This window comes from Scyliorhinus canicula, chromosome 3 (assembly GCF_902713615.1).
Source record: "Scyliorhinus canicula chromosome 3, sScyCan1.1, whole genome shotgun sequence".
Lineage (NCBI taxonomy): Eukaryota > Metazoa > Chordata > Chondrichthyes > Carcharhiniformes > Scyliorhinidae > Scyliorhinus > Scyliorhinus canicula.
The window spans coordinates 192940344-192964023 of record NC_052148.1 but is presented as its reverse complement, the minus strand read 5'-3'; the positions used below and the strand labels follow the sequence as shown (position 1 = coordinate 192964023).

General features: G+C 46.6%; 1 protein-coding gene across 2 annotated transcripts in view; it reads left to right on the top strand.

Annotated features, from left to right (window-relative positions):
- Positions 1 to 23680, top strand: part of LOC119963191 — a 92420-nt gene that overhangs the window by 52104 nt on the left and 16636 nt on the right. The gene's annotated exons all lie outside the window — the stretch shown is intronic.

Sequence of the window (23680 nt, the reverse complement as noted above, 5' to 3'; positions counted from 1 at the left end):
TTTGGGGTAACAGAGCAGCCAGAACTCTTTATGGGAGGAGGGCCGCGCCCTTGCCTTTGCTTTCCTAACTCCCGCCGGAGAATCCTAGGCACTTGATGGTCAGTAGCACCACCCAAAGCTGAGGACTGGCTGTTCAACCTATCGGAATGTCTCCAAATGAAGAAATTCTAATTCACCATCCTGGGGTTGGAAGAGGACTTCCACAAAACATGGGAGCCATTCACCAATCTATTCCAAGACCTGTTTATAGCAACAGCCAATAAGGCAGAGGAAGAGGGGATCTACAGGTGAACCACAGACACAACAAAAAGAGGAGGGGAGGAGAGAGGGGGGAGCAGGGGGGAAAGAGGAGGGGTACAAAGAGGCACAGAATCCAACCATATCTAACATGAAACAGTATATGTAACACCATGCAACCCCAACAGGTCCAGGTTGGAAGATCCAATAAACAAAGAAGATGTGCCAGATAGCAAAAAAGGGGAGAGAAATCGAGGGGAGAGGGGAGTTGGGAGCAAGAGACCTAGTCAAAACTAAGCACGCTGAGAAATATAATTTGTAACTGATGCTTATAGTAAATGGTAACCGATCGCTGTAGATAGTTTTTGTTATCCTCATGTTTACCTTTGCTCTTTGTAAAAAGAAAAACCCTAATAAAAACATTTTTTTAAAAAAATCGTAAATGGATTTTGAGTTGTTGTCAATGGGTAAGATGGTGAGCCAACTGCAACATTCGAGGGGGACATTTTATGAGTATGGGGAGAAGGCCAGTCGTCTGTTAGCTCACCAGCTGAGGCGGCAGGCTGCCTCCCGGGAGATAGTGCAGGTTAAGGACTTGGATGGCAGGTGGTTTCTGCCCCAGAGAAGGTTAATGAGGTGTTCGAAGCCTTCTACCATGGGTTGTATGAATCAGAGCCCCCGGAGGAGGGTTCAGCAATGAAGCCTTGAACTTCATGGCGGAGGAGCAGGAGAGAAGACCGGTGTTGGAGACACTGATCGGCCAGAGGAGATCATGAATTGTATCTGGTTAATGCAGACGGGAAAAGAACCAGGTCCGGATGGGTTCACTATTGAATTTTACAAATGGTTTGCTGATCAGTTGGTCCTACTTCTGATGGATATGTTTAATGATTCCGTGTCCTGGAGGGTGCTTTCAGCCATGCTGGCACAGGCTCGTTTCCAGCAAGAAACCAACATACTGTTGTCAACTGTCCCAGCAGCCTCGGGAGACACCCATACCCACCGTCACAGCTTCCGAAGTTAGATCGGCCTTCTTGAAAGTGAACCCATGGAAAGCAATGGGTCCTGACGGAGTCCTGTTTGTGTACTAAGATCCTGCGCCAACCAACTGGCAGGTGTGTTCGCGGATATCTCAATCTTTCCCTACTCTGTTCCGACATTCACACCTGCTTCAAGAAGAACATCATCATACCGGTGCCAAAGAATAACCAGGCAATGTGCCTCAACGAGTACCATCCAATGGCCTTGACATCGATCATTATGAAGTGCTTCGAGAGGTTGGTCATGAGATACATCAACTCCATACTCCCAGAATGCGTTGTTCCACTGTAATTCGCATTCCGCCACAACCAGTCCACAGTCGACGCTGCGTCCCTGGGGACACAAATCCCTGGAGCATCTCGATAACAAGGATTCCTACATCAGCTTCCTATTCATTGACTACAGCTCTGCCTTTAATGCCATAATCCCAGCCAAGCTTATATCAAAACTCCAAAACCTAGGACTTGGCTCAACCTCTGCAATTGGATCATCGACATCCTGACCCATAGACCACAATCAGTAAGGATAAACAATCCCAGGGATCCCAAACAATATTACTGTCATGTGAGAATACCTTTAAGAAATGGGTGTTTATAAATGGGTGTGTATATAAATATCTGTAGTGAGAGTACCTTTAGGAAATGGGTGACTATTATTGCAGAAATGTCAGAAAGTGGGTGGAGCTGGGCCGTCTGTCAGCGTTTTACTTTTGTTTTAGGCTGTTTGCTGCAGGGTGTGTTTTACTTTTGTTTTCAGAGCTGGATAGCTGCAGTCACAGCCAGAAGGTGTATGAATCTCTCTCTGTAATCTAAAGACTGTAAATCGATCCTGGTGATTTAAAACTAATAACAGTAATGACTTTAACCTGATGTGCTTCTGGTAAAAGGTGTTTTAAGTCTTATGGATGTTAAAAGGAAAGCTTAAAGGATTACTTAGTGTTGTATTCTTTGGGGGTTGTATTTGAATTAATGGTTGCTAAGATATTCCCTGTATGTTTTAAAAGGGTTAACTTGCGTTCAGAGAATAAACATTGTTTTGCTTTAAAAATAACTTTTCCATTTCTGCTGTACCACACCTGTAGAGTGGGCTGTGTGCTCCCCATACCACAATCCATTAAAAGTTGTGGGTCAGGTGAACTCTATGATACACTTTGGGTTCTCTAAACCCTGGCCCATAACAAATTGGGGGGGCTCGAAGGGATAAAAGTCTATCTATTGGATTGGCTTAGTGAACTTAAAGACAGTGAGGGGTGAGCATATTGTGGGTGCTTTTCAGGTGTGGTATTTTAGTTTCAGTAGGGAGTGTGTTGTGGACTATGGCTCTTTCAGAGGCTCAGAAGTTTTTACGGGTGGAGACGGTCACACGCAGTACCTTATGGACATAGACTAAAAGCAGACTGTTAGATTTGGCAAAAACATTGCAGTTAACATTACCTGACAAAATGTGAAAAGATTAGATAATTATGGTGGCGGCTAAGCATTTAAAGTTGCCTGGGATACAGTTTGACTCATTGGAAATAGCAAAAATCCAGTTGCAAATTAAACAAATGGAACACGAGAAAGAGTTAAAGCAGCTTGAATACGAAAGAGAGAGAGAGGAAAAAGAAGCGAAAGAGAGAGAGAGGAAAAAGAGAGAGAAGAAAGAAAAACAGGAAGAATAGCCCAGCAGAATTAAAAGAAAGAGAAAGGGAGATACAGATCAAGGAAAAAGATAAAAAGAGAGAGTTTGAACTTCAGAAAATAGCCATGAAACATGACAATTACCAAACATTGATATGAAAGTAAAATACTGCAGATACTGGAAATCACTATCACAAAATTGTAATGGCACAGAGGGAGGCCATTCAGCCCATCATTCCTGCACAGGCTCGCCAAATGAACATCATAACCTCATGCCATTTCCCTTCCTTTTCTCCGTATCACTGTACATTGTTTTGATTCAAATAATCATAATAATAATAATCTTTATTGTCACAAGTAGGCTTACATGAACACTGCAATGAGGTTACTGTGAAATGCCCCTATCGCCACATTCCGGTGCCTGTTCGGGTACACAGAGGGAGAATTCAGAATGTGTAAATTACCTAACAGCACATCTTTCGGGACGTGCGGGAGGAAACTGGAGACCCCGGAGGAAACCCACGCAGACACAGGGAGAACGTGCAGACTCCGCACAGACAGTGACCCAAGCCGAGAATCAAACCTGAGGCCCTGGAGCTGTGTGGAACAGTGCTACCCACTGTGCTTCCTTGCTGCCCATCTAATGTCCTCTTGAATGCCTCAATTGAACCTGCCTCCACTACAATTCAAGGCAGCTAATTCCAGGCTTGACCTGAAATAAAAACTGAAAATGCTGGGAATGCTCAGGGAGTCAGACAGCAGCTACACAGAGCAGGTCAGTGGCCTTTCATCGGAAATTTTTATCTTCCCTCAGTTTTGATGACGTGTCATCAAGCTGTAACATTGGGCTGGATTCCCCCACCCCGCCCACCGCAGGAATGCCACGGGTGAGACGCCGATAATGGAAAAATTGACCTCGGGCGGAATTCTCCGGTCGCCAGGCAAACGCGGCTGGAGCATCCCGCCCATTAACTCTGTTTCTCTCCACAGAATCTGCCTGACCTGCTCAATGTTTCCAGCATTTTCTGTTTTAATTACCCAACATTGGCAGGCTTCACACATCCCCCTCTCTCTCTCACACAGCATTATCTTAATGAAGTTGAGAAGGTAGAGAAGAAAGGGAAGCCTTTTTTCTGAAGACAATTATCTGGCTACTGACTACAGCAATGTTCTGTTTAGCTGAATGTGTTTGATCATTAGCTGATTATTTTGTACAGTGATATCTATCTTGTGGTGACTAATTTCATTCCCTGGACATTCACTACTGTCAGAGTGCTGCAGTTCATTTTGTTAAAAGCACAAGCCTGGTTGTTTTATTAATAGATCAAGTGAATGTTGTAATTTTATTATTCTAAAAGCAGAAGGGTGATTTGTGCCAGACTAGCCATTGTAATAATTGCTTCTGGGTTACTTTATACCGAGAGTAAAATGATTAATCTGCACTCATTCCAGAAACATCTCGAGGGCCGGGAGTTATGCCTTCTCAACTTTTTCAGGTTTGATCTCAAAATCCAACCTTTGTTCATATTTTCTAGACTTCTTCTAAATCCCTCTACGCCACACATCTGACCAGGGACAGACAGCTCAGCGAGTGCTGTCCCATTGATGCTCTGTATCTGGTTGTGGTGAATGAGCTGGAGCAGTGTTTTTAAAACTTGTTTTCCCGGTATCCACTTTTACCAACCAGCAAACCTTCGAGACCCATGCCGGCTGACCTTCACGACCAATGCCGGTTGGCCTTTGCAACCCAGGCCGGCTGATCTTCGCGACCCACATGGGCCCACCATTATTTCTTACCTTTAATTCAACTGGTGAGCCTGCTTGATCCTCATAATATCACTTATTTGTCATTCAATGTTATATTTCTGCTAAGGACTTCAGCTGACGATTATGCGTTCTAACTGCATCCTTTGAAAAAAATCAAGAGGTTTGTCCTTGAACTCGTCATGCCTTTGTAGTTTTGAGGGTTTTAAACTTTCATTTACCAGTACATCCATGTACATAAAACACATGGGCTTTGCATCCTGATTTACATTGGCACAATTGAGAAAGCCACACCTCAATAAATTATTTTTAGGCTGCTTTATCCCCGGCTTCAGTTTTTTCTTTATTGGGTAATCACCTTGAGCCCTCGAGCTCTGCACACAGCTGACACCAGCGCTGCTTTCTCCTTCCCTAAGATGCTCTCTCCAGCGGATTCAGTTGTGATATTCTGGCCTGTTTGTGTCTTTGGCACTGTCTTCCTTCTTACAAAATTACCCATCTTCAATTCTTCACACAGCCGTGTTGCTTGCTTGCTGGTAGCTACAAATGGAGGAATCACTCCTTCATGGTTGTGTGCCCAAATCAGGGATGGACAGGTTGTGTGGTGTCAGGGTACATGCCGCGCTCGTGACTTGATCTCTGCCACCGCTTCTGGTGGGAAGACTCCATCATTTGTATTTAAAAGCCGATCACGGCCAGCATTCTTAAAATCTGCTCATGGCCATTAGACACTTCTCCCCCGATCGGGAATGCCGTGACTGATTGCTTTGTGACCTTCCCAACACCCACCCTCGACCCAATGGCGGGTAGCGACCCTGAGTTTGAAAAACCCTGAGCTAGAGTAGTGAGGCTGATTCACCATGTGGGGGAGCAAAACCATTTGCTGCCTCTTAGCCTGATTGGCTGGGAAATGGAGACAAAAAAAACTGTTAACTGGGTCCTGCCATTAAAATCAACACTCCAGTTAGAAACCAGATCACAAAACAACAACCCACCACCCCCCTCGGCTCCATCTCCAGTCTCCCCACAGCTGGTTCCTCTCCACTTCTGATCTAACATGGTAGCCAGTAATTCAGGCCCTGATTTGATAGCGAGAGGAGGCTTGAGGTTTCTCTGTCCATCAGGACAACAGTGATGAACATCTGGAGAAAACTTGAGCTTTTCAGCGAAGGTAAATCTGCACGATTACTTCGAATGATACAATGATAATAGGACAGGGAACATAAGAACCATAATAGACTATTGATCCCTTGAGCCTGTTCTACCCTTCAATGAGAATATGGTTGATCTGAAGTCAAACTCTGTGTGCCTTCGCTCCATATCCCTCAGTAATCTTTGGTTCCCAAAAAATGTATCAATCTCCAAGGCTCCTTTTCAAAGTGGGGAAAGAAAATTTAAGGTGGATTGGATTTCCAAGCACAGTAGTAGAGGAAAAACTCTTGAATCATTCAAAAGATAATTGAGTATTATGGTGGGACTTTTGGAGTTTTTTTTGATTGTTGAACGAGGCTGGGCCGAATGCATTTCCTCATTGGTACTTACCCTGTGATTTTGTGAATTATGTACCAGTGTGCAAACACGTGATTGACACAGATGAGAATAAAATGTATCAGCATACCACTTACCACAGAATCACAAGATTGTTACAGCGCAGAAGGAGGCCTTTAGCCCATCATGCCTTTACTGGCTCTCCAAATGAGCATCATGACTTAGTGCTATTCCCCTGCCTTTTCCATGTCCCCCTGCACATTGTTTCTATTTGAATAATCATCTAATTCCCCCCTTTGAATGTCTCATAGAAGGAGGCCATTTGGCCCATCGAGTCTGCACCGACCCACTTAAGCCTTCACTTCCACCCTATCCCCGTAACCCAGTAACCCCCTCCTAACCTTTTTTGGTCACTAAGAGCAATTTATCATGGCCAATCCACCTAACCTGCATGTCTTTGGACTGTGGGAGGAAACAGGAGCACCCGGAGGAAACCCACGCAGACACAAGGAGAACGTGCAGACTCCGCACAGGCAGTGACCCAGTGGGGAATCAAACCTGGGACCCTGGCGCTGTGAAGCCACAGTGCTATTCACTTGTGCTACCATGCTGTCTCGATTCAACCTGCCTCCACCACACTTCCAGGCAGTACATTCCAGACCCAAACCACTCATTGTGTGAAAAAGTTTTTCTCACATCGCATTTGTTTCTTTAGCAAATCACTAAATCTGTATCCTTTGATTCTTGATCCTTTTTGAGGGGGAACGGTTTTTTCCATTTATTCTGTCCAGCTCCTTGATGATTTTGAACAGCTCTATCAAACCTCCTCTTAGCTTTCTTTTCTCCAAGGAGAACAGTTCCAACCTCTCCAATCTGTCCTCATAACAGAAGTTTTTAATTCCTGGAATCATTCTTCACTCTCTCCAATGTGTTCATATCCTTCCTATAGTGCGGCATCCAGAACCGCAACAATACTCCAGCTGAGGTTTAACTAGTGTCATGTATAAGTTCAGCACAATCTCCTTTATTTTTGTACCTAATGCCCCTATTAATAATACATAGAATAATACATATGCTTTATTAACTGCTCTCTCCACCTGTCCTGCCACCTTCAATGATCTATGCTCATGTAACCCAGGTCCCTCTGCTCCTGCACCGCCTTAAGAATTCTTATTTTATATTATCTGTCCATATTCTTCCTACCAAAATGCAGTGCCTCATACTTCTCTACATTGAACTTCATCGATCTGCTCACTCCACCAACTTGGCTATGTCCTTTTGAATTTCTACACTGTCCTCCTCACTGTTTACAATTCTTCCAAATTTTGTGTTTTCTACAAACTTTGAATTTGTCCTCTGCACAACAAGGTCGAGATCATTAATATTTATCAGAAAAAACAAGGATCTCAATACCAAACCCTGGGGAACTCCACTACAAATCTTCCTCCAGACCAAAAAATATCCATTGACCATTACTTTCTGCCTCCTATTATTCAGTTAATGTTTGTATCTATGTTGTTACTGTCCCTTTTTTTCCATGAGCTATAACTTTTCTCACAAGTCTGTTGTGTGGCACTGTACTGAATGCCTTTTGAAAGTCTATGTACACCACATCAACAGCATTACCTTCATAACTTCTCTCGGTTACCTCTTCAAAAAACTCTAGCAAGGTAGTTAAGCACAATTTCCCCCTTAGAAACCCACGCTGGCTTTTCTTAATCAATCCATATTTTTCCGTGTGCCTACTAATTCTATCCCAAATAATTGTTTCTAGAAGCTTGCCCACCACTGAGGTTAAACTGGCTTGTCTGTAATTGCTAGGCTTATCCCTGCCACCTTTCTTGAACAAGTGTGTAATGTGTGCAATTCTCCGGTCCTCTGGCACCTCCCCGAGTCTATGGCAGACTGGACGATTATGGTCAGTGTCCCTGCAATTTCCATTCTCACTTCCTTCAATATCCTAGGAAGCATCTCATCCAGTACTGTTACTTTGTCAACTTTCAATACCAACAATCTATCCAACACTTCCTCTTTATCAATTTTGAACCGTTCTAGTGAGGTTCCTGCTCTGTCACCAATCCTGAATGGTATCATTGCTAAATTTGATTACTAAGTTTGCAGATGATACAATGATATGCAGAGGGACAGGTAGTATTGAGGAAGCCAGTGGTGCTGCTGCAGAAGGACCTGGAGATGATAGGAGAGTGGGCAAAGAAGTGACAGATGGAATACAATGTGGAAAAGTGTGAGGTTATGCAGTTTGGTAGGAAGTATGGAGGCATAGACTATTTTCTAAATGGGAAAAGGCTTAGGATATCAGAAGCACAAAGGGACTTAGGATCCTCGTTCAAGATTCTCTTTTTTTAAATTTACAGTACCCAATTCATTCTTTTCAATTAAGGGGCAATTTAGTGTGGCAAATCCACTGAGCCTGCACATCTTTGGGTTGTGGGGGGCGACAGCTACGCAAACAGGGGGAGAATGTGCAAACTCCACAAAGACAGTGACCTAGAGCCAGGATCGAACCTGGGACCTCGGTGCTGTAAGGCAACAGGGCTAACCCATTGCGCCACCGTGCTGCCTTGTTCAAGATTCTCTTAAGGTTAACGTGCAGGTTCAGTCGGCAGTTAGGAAGGCAAATACAATGTTACCATTCATGTCAAGCGGGCTAGAATAGAAGAGCGGGTTGTACTTCTGAGGCTGTATAAGGCTCTGGACAGACCCCATTTGGAGGATTGTGAGCAGTTCTGGGCTCCGTATCTAAGGAAGGATGCGCTGGCCTTGGAAATGGTCCAGAGGCGGTTCACAAGAATGATCCCTGGAATGAAGAACTTGTCATCTGAGAAGCGGTTGAGGAGTCTGGGTCTGTACTCGTTAGAGTTTAGAAAGATGAGGGGGGAACCTTATTGAAACTTACAGGATGCTGAGAGGCCTGGATAGAGTGGATGTGGAGAGGATGTTTCCACTAGTAGGAAAAATTAGAAGCAGAGGGCACAGTCTCAGACTGAAAGGACGATCATTTAAAACTGAGACGAGGAGGAATTTCTTCAGCCAGAGGGTGGTGATTCTGTGGAGCGCATTAATGCAGAAGGCTGTAGAGACCAAATCACTAAGTGTATTTAAGACCGAGATAGATAGGTTCTTGATTAATAAAGGGGTCAGGGGTTATGGGGAGAAGGCAGGAGGATGGGGGTGAGAAACATATCAGCCATGATTGAATGGCGGAGCAGACCCGATGGGCTGAATAGACTAATTCTGTTCCTATGCCTTATGTCTCATCTATCTCTTTGGTAAAGACAGATGCAAAATATTCATTTAATATCTCAGCCATGACCCCAGTCTCTATGTGTAAATTCTCTTTTAGGTCCCTATTTGGCCGTGCTCCTCCTTTTATCACTCTTTTACTGTTTATTAGCCCACAGAAGACTTTGGGATTCCACTTTATTTCGGCTGCCAGTCTTTTCTGTTAACCTTTCTATGCTCTCTAATGTGCTTTTCATCTCCCTTCTGAACCTTGTGTATTCCTCTTGATTCTCAATTCTATCTTATATGTAATAACACAGGAGACAATTAATATTGAATAAGTTAATAGAAAACTGGCATGGAAATGGGATTAGAATAATCAGTTTCAGATGAAGAGGCAAAGCCGTCACAGTTGCAAGGGGTTGGTGGTTTTCTGTACATTTTATAAATCGATGACATGACCATTCACCGCAGACAGATAAACGTTCTCTGAAACTTTTCTCACCATGAATTATGTTTGACCAACTTCCCTCCTTATTACTCTCATTTAAAGCTGTACACTTTCTTGGTGTTAGAGTCAAACTAAAAGGGGAGTGGGGAAGACAATAGCTTGTTTAATGGCCAGTGATGCTAATGCAGTTCAACAGCTCAGTTGCTGCTAGTTGGAGAAGTTGTCAGTTTTCTTCCCAGAGAAACTTCTTTCCTCTAAAGACATCAATGAGAAATGACCAGATTCAACATAAAAGTGACGGACGAATTTAAGCACCGAGTTCATTGAAAATTGTTCTATCTTGTCCCTTCAGATGTGTTATATTGATTTTGAAGGGAAGAGGCTATGTTGGACCTTTGAGGTGGTGTGTAAGAGCAACCAGGGTTAGGTGGTGCTGAATGGTCTACTCCCGCTCCTTGTTCATATGCCTTTCTTTCTGATTTCCTCCCTCTGGCTCTCACCTTCTGTCTCTCTCACTTTTTCTGCAGGAATCCCTTAATGCTGTTTGGTCCCTGAACAGGACAGGCTGAAATTATGAACTCAATACATAAGGACAGCAGGAGTGAGGACCCTGTGTCATGTTAATCCACTGCTCGTGTGCCAATGCACCAACATATTGCACAGACTAACAAGCAAGAATCAAACTCTTTACAGAATGGAAATGTTTGTCACCAGATGATGGGCAGAAACTATAAAATAATTAAGGGTTAAAGCGTGCTTGCACACAACCCGTCATTGCAATGAAACAAGTGAACTCAAAATAAATTCTTGTCTTGCAGCGCCCTCTAGCGCAGTAATTATCATTACATTGATCGGAAATACTGTATTGTGTATAATATACATAGAACATAGAACATAGAACAGTACAGCACAGAACAGGCCCTTCGGCCCTCAATGTTGTGCCGAGCCATGATCACCCTACTCAAACCCACATATCCACCCTAAACCCGTAACCCAACCCCCCCCCTTAACCTTACATTTATTAGGACACTACGGGCAATTTAGCATGGCCAATCCACCTAACCCGCACATCTTTGGACTGTGGGAGGAAACCGGAGCACCCGGAGGAAACCCACGCACACAGGGGGAGGACGTGCAGACTCCACACAGACAGTGACCCAGCCGGGAATCGAACCTGGGACCCTGGAGCTGTGAAGCATTTATGCTAACCACCATGCTACCCTGCTGCCTGGGGCAGCATGGTGGGGCTGAGGCTGTGGTCAGTACTGCTGTCTCATGGCGCCGAGGTCCCAGGTTCAATCCCGGCTCTGGGTCACTGTCCGTGTGGAGTTTGCACATTCTCCCCATGTTTGCGTGGGTTTTGCCCCCACTACCCAAAAATGTGCAGGGTATGTGGATTGGCCACACTAAATTGCCCCTTAATTGGAAAAAATAATGAATTGGGTGTTATAAATCTGGATATCGCCGGTCAGTACTGGCGTTCGAGTGCACACTGCTGGAGTTTTAGGAATTTCCTTTTGTGACTGCAACGTGGATCTATCAGTGGTCGGAGTGTTTCCCGTGATGCGAGGAGTAATTACAGCAGAGCCACCCCTCCTTTCACGGCACAAGCTGAAGATATGTCCCTTCACTTTAGCGACTTCCAGTATTTTTAAATACATCTGTCATCTATTTTTAATTCCAGATCCCTACCACCACCCACCTGCAATCCTGACCCTGCTCACTGCCTCCCCGCCCACATTCCCACCCTGCTTATTCCCCCTTGTCCACGCCCCTTCACTGGTCACAAACCCCTGCCTGTAACCCTGGCTCTCGTCACCCATCCACACCTCCAGCACTCCTCATCCCCCCCCTGCTTGCACACCTGACACAGCTCACAGCATCTACTCTCTTCTCTACGCTGTCACCCTCCGAGCTCTGCTCACCTCCTCTGCCTGAACACCCAGCTTTCTTCACTGTACCTGCACCGTAACACTGCTCACCCTCCCTACTCAAACATAGGCTCTTATCTTTGTTTTTCTCTTTTTTTAAAAAGATAGCTCATTGGAGGCATTTCCAAATATATACAGAAACATAAAGACTCAATGAGCCATAACATACGAACTGTGGTGTAATAACATATCAAATAATATAACATCAACCCACCTACCTCCCCCCTTAAATTTTTATTCAGTATGACCCACCGCCTCCAATTCACCCAAAGAAAAGAAAAAAAGACAAGACGCTCCCTCCCTCCCTCCTCGTTGACGTTCCTCCTCCCACTTTAGCCTAATTTCCTCCATTGGTGCTTCCTCCTTTTTGCTCAGTTCCACGCAGACATCAGATCCTGCCTTTCCCAATCTCATCCTCTGATAGGAGCCTATCTTGTAGTGCCGAGGGCGGCAACATTGGGAACAAATCCACCTTCTTTCTCAGGCCTTCATGAGAAAGGAGGTGCATAATCTGAAGGTATCTGAACACATTTCCGTTTGGCAACTGGTAAACCTCACCCAGTTCCAACAAGTCCGCAAATTTCCGTCCCACAAACAGGTCCTCAAAGCACCAATCCCCAACCGTTCCCACTCCCAAAACCTAGCGTCTGCCTCGCGGGGACAAATCTGTGGTTGCAGATCAGTGCCCTCATGTACATGCCCTCCATCCCATAGTGCTGCTGGCACTGGTTCCACACTGTAGAGATTAGCATTGGATTCGAGGAATATCTGTTTGGCAAGAAGGGCAGAGGTACCAAAGCTAATGCTCTCAAAGTGGTTCCCTTACATGAGGCCTCCTCCACTCGTCCACACACCGACCCCGGTCCTCCATCCACTTCCGGACCATGGCAATGTTTGCTGTTTTGTAAATTTGGGACCACCAGGCTTCCTCTCTATCTATCTCTTTCTAGGAAAACTCTCGGTTTGAGAAATCTTCCCCGCCCACTCAAAGCCCAGGACCATCTTATTCACCTTCCGAAAGAACAGATTGGGCAAGAAAATTTGGAGACTCTGAACTACAAACAGGAATTTTGGCAGAACCACCATTTTTACAGTGTGAACTCTCCCTGTCAAAGACAGTGGCAACATAGAACATAGAACGATACAGCGCAGTACAGGCCCTTCGGTCCACGATGTTGCACCGACATGGGAAGTCAAAAACTAAAGGCCATCTAACCTACACTATGCCATTATCATCCATATGCTTATCCAATAAACTTTTAAATGCCCTCAATGTTGGCGAGTTCACTACTGTTGTAGGTAGGGCATTCCACGGCCTCACCACTCTTTGCATAAAAAACCTACCTCTGACCTCTGTCCTATATCTATTACCCCTCAATTTAAGGCTATGTCCCCTCGTGCTAGCCACCTCCATCCGCGGGAGAAGGCTCTCACTGTCCACCCTATCTAACCCTCTGATCATTTTGTATGCCTCTATTAAGTCACCTCTTAACCTTCTTCTCTCTAACGAAAACAACCTCAAGTCCATCAGCCTTTCCTCATAAGATTTTCCCTCCATACCAGGCAACATCCTGGTAAATCTCCTCTGCACCCGTTCCAAAGCTTCCACGTCCTTCCTATAATGAGGCGACCAGAACTGTACGCAATACTCCAAATGCAGTCGTACCAGAGTTTTGTACAGCTGCAACATGACCTCATGGCTCCGGAACTCAATCCCTCTACCAATAAAGGCCAACACACCATAGGCCTTCTTCACAACCCTATCAACCTGGATGGCAACTTTCAGGGATCTATGTACATGGACACCGAGATCTCTCTGCTCATCCACTGCTAAGAATTTTACCATTAGCCAAATATTCCGCATTCCTGTTATTTTTTCCAAAGTGAATCACCTCACACTTCTCTACATTAAACTCAATTTGCCACCTCTCAGCCCAGCTCTGCAGCTTATCTATGCCCCTCTGTAACCTGCAACATTCTTCCACACTGTCTACAACTCCACCGACTTTAGTGTCGTCTGCAAATTTACTCACCCAACCTTCTGTGCCCTCCTCTAGGTCATTTATAAAAATGACAAACAGCAACAGCCCCAGAACAGATCCTTGTGGTACGCCACTCGTAACTGAACTCCATTCTGAACATTTGCCATCAACCACCACCCTCTGTCTTCTTTCAACTAGCCAATTTCTGATCCACATCTCTAAATCACCCTCAATCCCCAGCCTCCGTATTTTCTGCAATAGACGACCGTGGGGAACCTTATCAAACGCTTTACTGAAATCCATATACACCACATCAACTGCTCTACCCTCGTCTACCTGTTCAGTCACCTTCTCAAAGAACTCGATAAGGTTTGTGAGGCATGACCTACCCTTCACAAAACCATGCTGACTATCCCTAATCATATTATTCCTATCTAGATGATTATAAATCGTATCTCTTATAATCCTCTCCAAGACTTTACCCACAACACACGTGAGGCTCACCGGCCTATAGTTACCGGGGTTATCTCTACTCCCCTTCTTGAACAAAGGGACCACATTTGCTACCCTCCAGTCCTCTGGCACTATTCCTGTAGCCAATGATGACATAAAAATCAAAGCCAAAGGCTCAGCAATCTCTTCCCTGGCTTCCCAGAGAATCCTAGGATAAATCCCATCAGGCCCCGGGGACTTATCTATTTTCACCTTGTCCAGAATTGCCAACACTTCTTCCCTACGCACCTCAATGCCATCTATTCTAATAGCTTCGGTCTCAGCATTCTCCTCCGCAACATTATCTTTTTCCTGAGTGAATACTGACGAAAAGTATTCATTTAGTATCTCGCTTATCTCCTCAGCCTCCACACACAACTTCCCACCACCGTCCTTGACTGGCCCTACTCTTACCCTAGTCATTCTTTTATTCCTGACATACCTATAGAAAGCTTTTGGGTTTTCCTTGATCCTACCTGCCAAAGACTTCTCATGTCCCCTCCTTGCTCGTCTTAGCTCTCTCTTTAGATCCTTCCTCGCTTCCTTGTAACTATCAAGCGCCCCAACTGAAACTTCACGCCTCATCTTCACATAGGCCTCCTTCTTCCTCTTAACAAGAGATTCCACTTCTTTGGTAAACCACGGTTCCCTCGCTCGACCCCTTCCTCCCTGCCTGACTGGTACGTACTTATCAAGAACATGCAATAGCTGTTCCTTGAACAAGCTCCACATATCCAGTGTGCCCAACCCTTGCAGCCTACTTCTCCAACCTACACATCCTAAGTCATGTCTAATGGCATCATAATTGCTCTTCCCCCAGCTATAACTCTTGCCCTGCGGGGTATACTTATCCCTTTCCATCACTAACGTAAAGGTCACCGAATTGTGGTCACTGTTTCCAAAGTGCTCACCTACCTCCAGATCTAACACCTGGCCTGGTTCATTACCCAAAACCAAATCCAATGTGGCCTTGCCTCTTGTTGGCCTGTCAACATATTGTGTCAGGAAACCCTCCTGCACACATTGTACAAAGAACGACCTATCTAATGTACTTGAACTATATCTTTTCCAGTCAATATTTGGAAAGTTAAAGTCTCCCATAACAACTACCCTGTTACTTTCGCTCTTTTCCAGAATCATCTTCGCCGTCCTTTCCTCTACATCCCTAGAACTATTAGGTGGCCTATAGAAAACTCCCAACAGGGTGACCTCCTTTCCTGTTTCTAACCTCAGCCCATACTACCTCGGAAGAAGAGTCCCCATCTAGCATCCTTTCCGCCACCGTAATACTGTCCTTGACTAGCAGCGCCACACCTCCCCCTCTTTTGCCCCCTTCTCTGAGCTTACTAAAACACCTAAACCCCGGAACCTGCAACAACCATTCCTGTCCCTGCTCTATCCATGTCTCTGAAATGGCCACAACATCGAAGTCCCAGGTACCAACCCATGCTGCCAGTTCCCCTACCTTATTTCGTATACTCCTGGCATTGAAGTAGACACACTTCAAACCACCTACCTGAACACTGGCACCCTCCTGCGAAGTCAAATCGGTGCTCCTGACCTCTATACTCTCAATCTCCCGTACCCCAAAACTACAATCCAGGTTCCCATGCCCCTGCTGAATTAGTTTAAACCCCCCCAAAGAGCACTAACAAATCTCCCCCCCAGGATATTGGTGCCCCTCAGGTTCAGATGTAGACCATCCTGTCTATAGAGGTCCCACCTGCCCCAGAAAGAGCCCCAGTTATCCAGAAATCTGAATCCCTCCCGCCTGCACCATTCCTGTAGCCACGTGTTTAATTGCTCTCTCTCCCTATTCCTCATCTCACTATCACGTGGCACGGGCAAAAACCCAGAGATAACAACTCTGTTTGTTCTCGCTCTGAGCTTCCATCCTAGCTCCCTAAAGGCCTGCCTGACATCCTTGTCCCCTTTCCTACCTATGTCGTTAGTGCCAATGTGGACTACGACTTGGGGCTGCTCCCCCTCCCCCTTAAGGACCCGGAAAACACGATCCGAGACATCACGTACCCTTGCACCTGGGAGGCAACATACCAAACATATCCCACCTCTTGAAGATCGCCCTCATTCCTCCACGATCCTTGTCAAATTTAACTTACGGTGTTGGGCCTAGTCTCACGTCTCCCCAGTATCGGAAACTCGACCTCACCAACCGAAACGGCCGCTTTCTCAAACTATCCTCCTGCCCCCTGGTATTAATCGGGTAAACCTCACGTTTTGCCATATTGGGTTTGAATCCCACGAAGGTGCCAAACTCTTAGAATCTCCATTATCCTACAAAGCTTGATATAAACAGTAGGAGGTTGTCCGCATATAGGGAGAACCGGTGCTCCACTTACCCCTCACTCAATACCACTTCATACCCTAAAGGCCCGAGTGCCATCACCAATGGCTCGATCTCAAGGATAAAGAGCAATGGAGAGAGCAGGTATCCCTGTCTCGACCCATGCTGCAAAGTAAAGTATGTAGAGCTGATTCCATTAGTCAGGACGCTCACCCTCAGGGTCTTAACTTAGGCTCTTTTCACCTCCCTTGTGTCCACCCAACATCCTGAGCACTGCTATCCCTTTCCCCACTGCTCTGCTCAGATAGCCACCACTGGCCCCACTCAGATACCCAGGGAAACGCTGTTTGCCACCCAGGATCCCAACCTTCTTACTCTGGCCGATGTCGGACACGAGTTGGAGCAGCCACTGGGGAGAGGGGTGGTGGTCTCAGTGTTCTTTCATTCCTGGGACCAGAATATTGAGGCCAAAAATGTAAGAATGACATTAATTTTATTTCTAATGACAGTGAGGATGCCCTGTTATGTCCTTACAATATTCTTTATATGTGAATTGCTCACAGTTTCCACTGTGCCAATTGTATAGGACTTGCTGCAGCACCATTATTGTAATTAAGGAAAGTTCAGTTTTATAAACCAGTGACTCTGCTCCACTGAATAGTCCAGAATATCCCACACACTGTGAGTTTTTGATTCCGCCTCGCTATTGGAGGAAGTAATGTGCAAAGTTAAAAATTTAGCCACCTGGATGTCAGGCTATTTTCACTAATCACTTTGCTTTCTGACTCAAATGGCATTCCCAAGGTGTGGGAGGGTTAGCCCCTCAAATCAGAGGAAACATTTTTTAAACTTTAGAAACTATGGTATGTGAGGCAGTTCAAAAATGTTTATCATATGTTCCTAGAAGACTCCGTCAGTCCCTCAGTTTTACAGTGTTAAGCAGCTACGTTGTAAGAAACAGATGATGGAGAATTCTGACATACATGCCACTAAGTGGAGCCTCGACTACAGTGAGTGGCTTGTTGGAAACCGCAGGCCCATGGGATTTCTACTGAATGGATTTTCTGTCTGAGGCCCCCAGATGGGTTTTGTGCCTTGGAAAATATTACCTTTTGAAATTATTATTAGAAATTCCTACCTTGTGACTGTCTTACTCAGTTCGTAATGCTCTTGTCTCTGCAGTAGAACAATATGGATGGAGTTCGACACCATGGGCATAACTCTCCCATTCTTTTGTCAAAGTGCAGTGGGCGGTGGTTCCGGTGACACCATTCCCACTGGCCGGAATGGTGTCAACCCGCGCCTGATTCCACACTTGGAGCCTTATTAATTATGCATGAATGAGTATCTCTGAATCACTTGGTGAGTTGGGAGCTGATTCGTCTGCCTGCTGTCAGCTGGCGGGTTTGAAGGTCCCGGTGCCATATTTATACACAAGTACCACACAGTCATATCACTGTCTCCAGCCACCCCCCCCTGTCCTCAGCAGACTGATCAACATGGCATCCAGCCACAAGTAAAATATCACCTCTCCCAAAAAGAAGGTATAACCCCTCTTCGGTCACCAGGCCCTCGGCACCTTGATTCAAGGATCCAGGTGCAGAGGCATGCTGTCTACCCGTGAGGTGGCTCCAGGAAGCACCCGAACGTCACCTCACTGGTCTGGGAAGCCATTGCCCAGGAGATCAGTGTGGTTGGTAACCACACCAGACCACAATGCAGTGCAGGATGTGGGTGAATGATCTAATCCGCTCTGCCAGGGTATGTCACCCTTCAACTCCGTCCAATATCAAACTCTCATCATAACATCATCTGCTCGAACGGCTACTCTCTTCACTGATCTCACACATCCATTAGTGGGGGCACATATTAACACTTACTTTCTCACGGAAACTTTCACATCACCACCATCCCATCTTACATGTTGTGCACACTCCATCCACTGTCCCTTCTTACAATCATAGAACCCCTACAGTGCAGAAAGAGGCCATTCGGCCCATCCCGTCTGCAGCGACCCTCAGAAAGAACACCCTTCCTAGGCCCACGCCCCCACCCTATCCCCGCAACCCAGTAACCCCACCTAACCTTTTGGGAACTTAGGGGCAATTTAGCCTGTCCAATCCACCTGACCTGTGGGACTGTGGGAGGAAACCGGAACACCTGGAGGAAATCCACACAGACACAGGGAGACGTGCAAGCTCTGCCCAGTCACCCGAGGCCGGAATGGAACCTGGGTCCCTGGAGCTGTGAAGCAGCAGTGCTACTACTGTGCCACCAGGTCGCCCTGGGGTGGGTTCACCACAAACAGGGGACATGCATTTATCACAGCCCCAAAGCACGTCTGATGATGAAGGGGCTCATGAAGGTCCATCACAGTGCTCACCCGCACTCTTCCCCCAGTTCACACACCTTGATGGAGCACAGCCCGAGTTCAGACGAGAACTCACTTTCTTTTTTTCAAGCATATTTATTGAGGTTTTTCATTTTAGAGAATAATGCAACAAAATTACAAAATAATACATCACGAGTAGGAAGAAGAAAACGGCTTAATATACACGAATGCAGAGTGGAACAAAAACACTGGATGATTGCAGCAGACCTGCCAGCATCTGTGGAGAGAGAAGGGAGCTAACGTTTCGAGTCTGGATGACTCAAAGCTGACAAACAGAGTGGAATTGGAGAATGACATCACGATCAGCTCGATACAATCATTAGACAGGATTAGATACTCCTAAAGTCCCACCAGAGACCGAGGAACAGACAGGATAAAGCCATAAAAAATGACAAGACAGTGCAGCCTCTCCCATGCCCCACAGGCCCACAATCACCATGTAAAAACATCGTGAGTCTCCTGTGACATGGTTGGTGTGCACGAACGTACATCCCCCTCGAATCCAGCAGCACCAAAGGCACCACTGACCTATCGCAGCCTCCTCTTCAGATACCAGACCCCTCTGCACCCATGTGGAAGCCAAGAGCGGATTCATCCTTACAAAAATCAAAAGAAAATGTATGAAAACCCCAGTCCTAAGGGGAGTAACATAGATGCCGCACAGCGCAACTAAACCCCAATCCAGACCCTCGGCTGGATCAAAATAAATCCAGGCAAATGTGAAGAGGACCGGCAGCAACACATTCAGATTATGAACAAACTGATAGGATCTCCTAGAGAAGGATGGAAAGACTAGAGATAGTTCAAGGGCGGAAAAAAGAAATACCCAAGCAGACAGAAAGGTAAAGTCTTTCCCAGGATAAAGAAATCTGCTCAAGCCATCGAAGAATGAAGAGTGTGGCAGCAAGTGGGAACTGCCGCGAGCTTCCCGATGGTTGGCTTGGTGAGGTCGTCGCGGGTATCAAACATAAACTGGGCCACTTAACGAGGCCCCAAGGGCTTTACGCTGCAAATGATTGTCCCGCTGGCTGATTTGCTAGGATGGCGCCCAGCAGCTCCCCGCAAACAAAAGGGAGCAGCGCTTAAACCGATCCCGAACAGCAAACCTCAGACAGCACGCAGCCATGCCACCAAAGAGACCAGCTCCAAGATTTGGGGAAGCCGACCTGGCAAGACTGTTGGACGCGGTGGAGTCCAGACAGGATTCCCTGTTCACCCGAGGGGTTTGGATGGTCAACCACAGGGCAGCCAGTGCCTCCTGGGAGGAAGTGACAGCAGGCGTCAGCTCGGGGAGCGTCAAAGAACAAAGAAAAGTACAGCACAGGAACGGGCACTCTAAGCCTGCTTCAATCATGCTGCTCGTCTAACCTAAACCTTCTACACTTCCGGGGTCTGTATCCCTCTATTCCCATCCTATTTATGTAGATGTCAAGATGCCACTTAAGTCACTATCGTACCTGCTTCCAACGCCTCCTCCGGCAGCGAGTTCCAGGCACCCACTACCCTTTGTGTACAAAACTTTCCTCACACATCTCCTCTAAACTTTTCCCCTTGAACCTTAAATCTATGCCCCCTAGTAATTGACTCAACTCTGGGAAAAAGCTTCTGATTATCCACTCTGTCCATGCCCCTCATAATTTTGTAGACTTCTATCAGGTCGCCCCGTCAACCTTGATCGTTCCAGTGAGAACAAGCCGAGTTTATCCAACCTCTCCTCATAGCTAATGCTCTCCATACCAGGCAACATCCTAGTAAACCTCGTCTGTACCCTCTCCAAAACCTCCACATCCTTCTGGTAGTGTGATAACCAGAATTGAACACAATTCACAATTCCAAGTGTCGCCTAACAAAGTTTCTATACATCTGCAGCATGGGGTGTGTAACTCATGAAGGGGCTTGTCCCAGTCTCAGAGCTCCATGTTTGAGGGCATCGAGACCCTGGTTGAGACAAGTGCAGGTGTTCAGCACTGGCAGATCCAGGTGATGGTGGCGCCTCCGGGGCTCACTCCGTCCTCACCTCCATCCCATGGATTAGCCCAGGGCCAGCGAACACCCCGAGGAAGGAGGAAATTATGGGGCCTGTGCTGATGCCTCCAACAGGAGAGGTGCTGGAACATCTCAGCACTATCAAATCCCCCCAGCTGACACTGCAGCATCTCAGGGGCAGCGGGCAGAATAGGGTGGCACATCGTCTCCTGTGACACCTGAAAGCCAGACACATCCAGGTCCAGGACCTCCAGAGGACGGCTGCCAAAAGCATCTCCGGTCAGAGGGTACGAAACCTAGCAGGCTGCCTCCACGTCTGATGTGTTGTCTGGGGTTATACATAGAAGGAGTGGTAAGCCATGTAAGATAAGAAAGTTAGCCAGTTAAATTAGTAGGAGCTAACACGTAAAGTTTTTGCATCGCTATCAGAGGACGTATCTAGGCATTATGATGAGGTTGGAAAAGCCATTTTATGTGCATGAGAACTAGTGCCAGAAGCCTCCAGACAGACGTTTGAAAATCTAAGGAAAGAAGCAGGGCCTGGATTCTCGGAAACAGGGGCTAAGTGTTGATGCCGGCGTAAACACCAGAGCGTTTCACGGCGGCATCAATGGGCCCCATAGCCCAGTGATTCTGCGGCCCACAAGGGGCCAGCACGGGCGCCACAGGAAGCGCGGGGGAGCGGCCCCAGACTGGCGTACTGAAATAACGCGACAGCCGAACACACAGACGACCCTTGCAAGATTATTGTGCCATGTCCCTCTGTGACTGGCCAAGGTCAGTCAGTACCAAGCCAATGCTCTTGATGCTCCCAGCCATGACCCTTTGTGAATGGACCAGGCTCTGGAGCGCCGCAGCAATGTACATGTGGGCCCGGGACATGTCCACTGTGACTGGGCTCCCGTATCCAGCACCTCAACCATCGACCGCACAGTGTACCCCAAGTCTTGGAGTCTGACATCTTGACCCAAGGCTGCCACCAGGCGCAACATGTTCTGTGTTGGCCTGGTTACCATCCATTGTTGGTAAGTTCTCTTGGCCTGGAGGTGGTTGGACTCCTCCAGCTGCAGGCACTGGAACGTTGCTGACACCCCCTCCATTCTTTGAAGTGGTCAATCAGTGGAATATGTTTGGCCAGTGATGCATGGCATTCATTGTAAACCCATGCCTTCCCTTCACTGATGGGATGGCAGATATTACGTACTTGTGCCCACTTCACAATTGCCTTCACTCTCCAATGCTGCATTCCAACCTTATAATTCCGTCAATGTTGAGACTTTGATGTGAACGTCTTGCATTTTACCTATCCCTTTAACAGCACTGAATGAAATGACTGGCTTTCAATTGATTCCTGGCAATGAGGTCTGTCTCCGTTGTAACTGACCTGGATCTTATCTACTGGAGCGACATCAAAGGAACCCCATAGTCCAGCTTAACGGTCCTCTCACACTCCTCCCAGAAAGAAACGATCTCACCTTTGTTTTTGCATGATGCCATTATTCTAGGACCTCAAGATAGTGCTGCTACACCTGTACTTAAGGTCAGAGTTCACCCCAACCTTCTCACTGTCCACTTACCTCTAATTTACCTGGAACCTCACAATGCAAAGGTAGAACTACACCCTGGCATTCTCCAGCCTTCCCCACTAATACTGGATCCCATTGTTGTGGAATGTTATGACCTTCTCTCCACAAGCGCATCACCTGCGAAGCATCAATGCCCCACGTGGACATCCACCCACCTCATATGGGGGCTGTATGCACAGTTAAGTACAGAGATGAAAACCCCAATAAGAGCTTCACATACCCGCCCCCCCTCCCCCCATATTACAGGATGCAGATGCTCCCTGTGGCCGCCACCATTCCCTTTGCAGCCTGCCAAGCTCAGGGATAGCAACTGTAAGACCACTCTGCACACTAAGCTGTGCTTTATTTCCTGCAGAGCACACAGTCCTTATTCTCTCTTCAACTGGGATACACCATGCCTGCATCTCTCATTGTCTCCTATCTCTGACTGTGAATTTCACATAGTCCCTGGATTGCCTATTATTTGTGACTCCTTTCCATTTCGCAGGAGCGTAGCTTTGCACTCTGTGACACCATTGCATTTCAAAGGAGGAAACTCTGCATTTTGTGACTCCTTTCCATTTAGCAGGAGGAATATCTGCCTTCCCTCGTGCCCCTTGCCCTTCCCACTGCTCTTGCAAAGTCCTACTTCCCCATTGCTCCACTTGTGCTCACCAGCCCCACCTCACCTCACATCCCAACCCCAGTTGAACTTTGGTCCACCAAAGTGAAGGATACATGAATCCTCCAGTACAGTGCTGTCTATACAGACAATGGTGCAGGCACCGGGAGCAGAAAGCCTCTGCAGTCCCCGACCCCAGGTGCAGCACTGGTCAGGGTTGGTCCAAATGGAGGGTCCATGAGTGCCGCAGTGCCATGCTGTCCATAAAGATGCACTTAACATTGAGCTAGAGGACACAAACCAATCTATACCAACAGAGAGGTGTTCAGCGCAGGCTATGTATGTGCATTCACCTCAAAGTCTCACGTGATCTGAGGTCCGCCTTGTGCACATCAACATTGACAAATCGGTTTGAGGCTGACATGATTTCCTGCTGGTAAGTTTAGAAGGCATAAGGAAATTCCGGCGAGCAGTTAATTTAATGAGCAGTCATGACAAGCGAATTAATGCAAATATCTTTCATGCCACTAGGCAACAGGAAAACCGACCTGCCATTAACCTA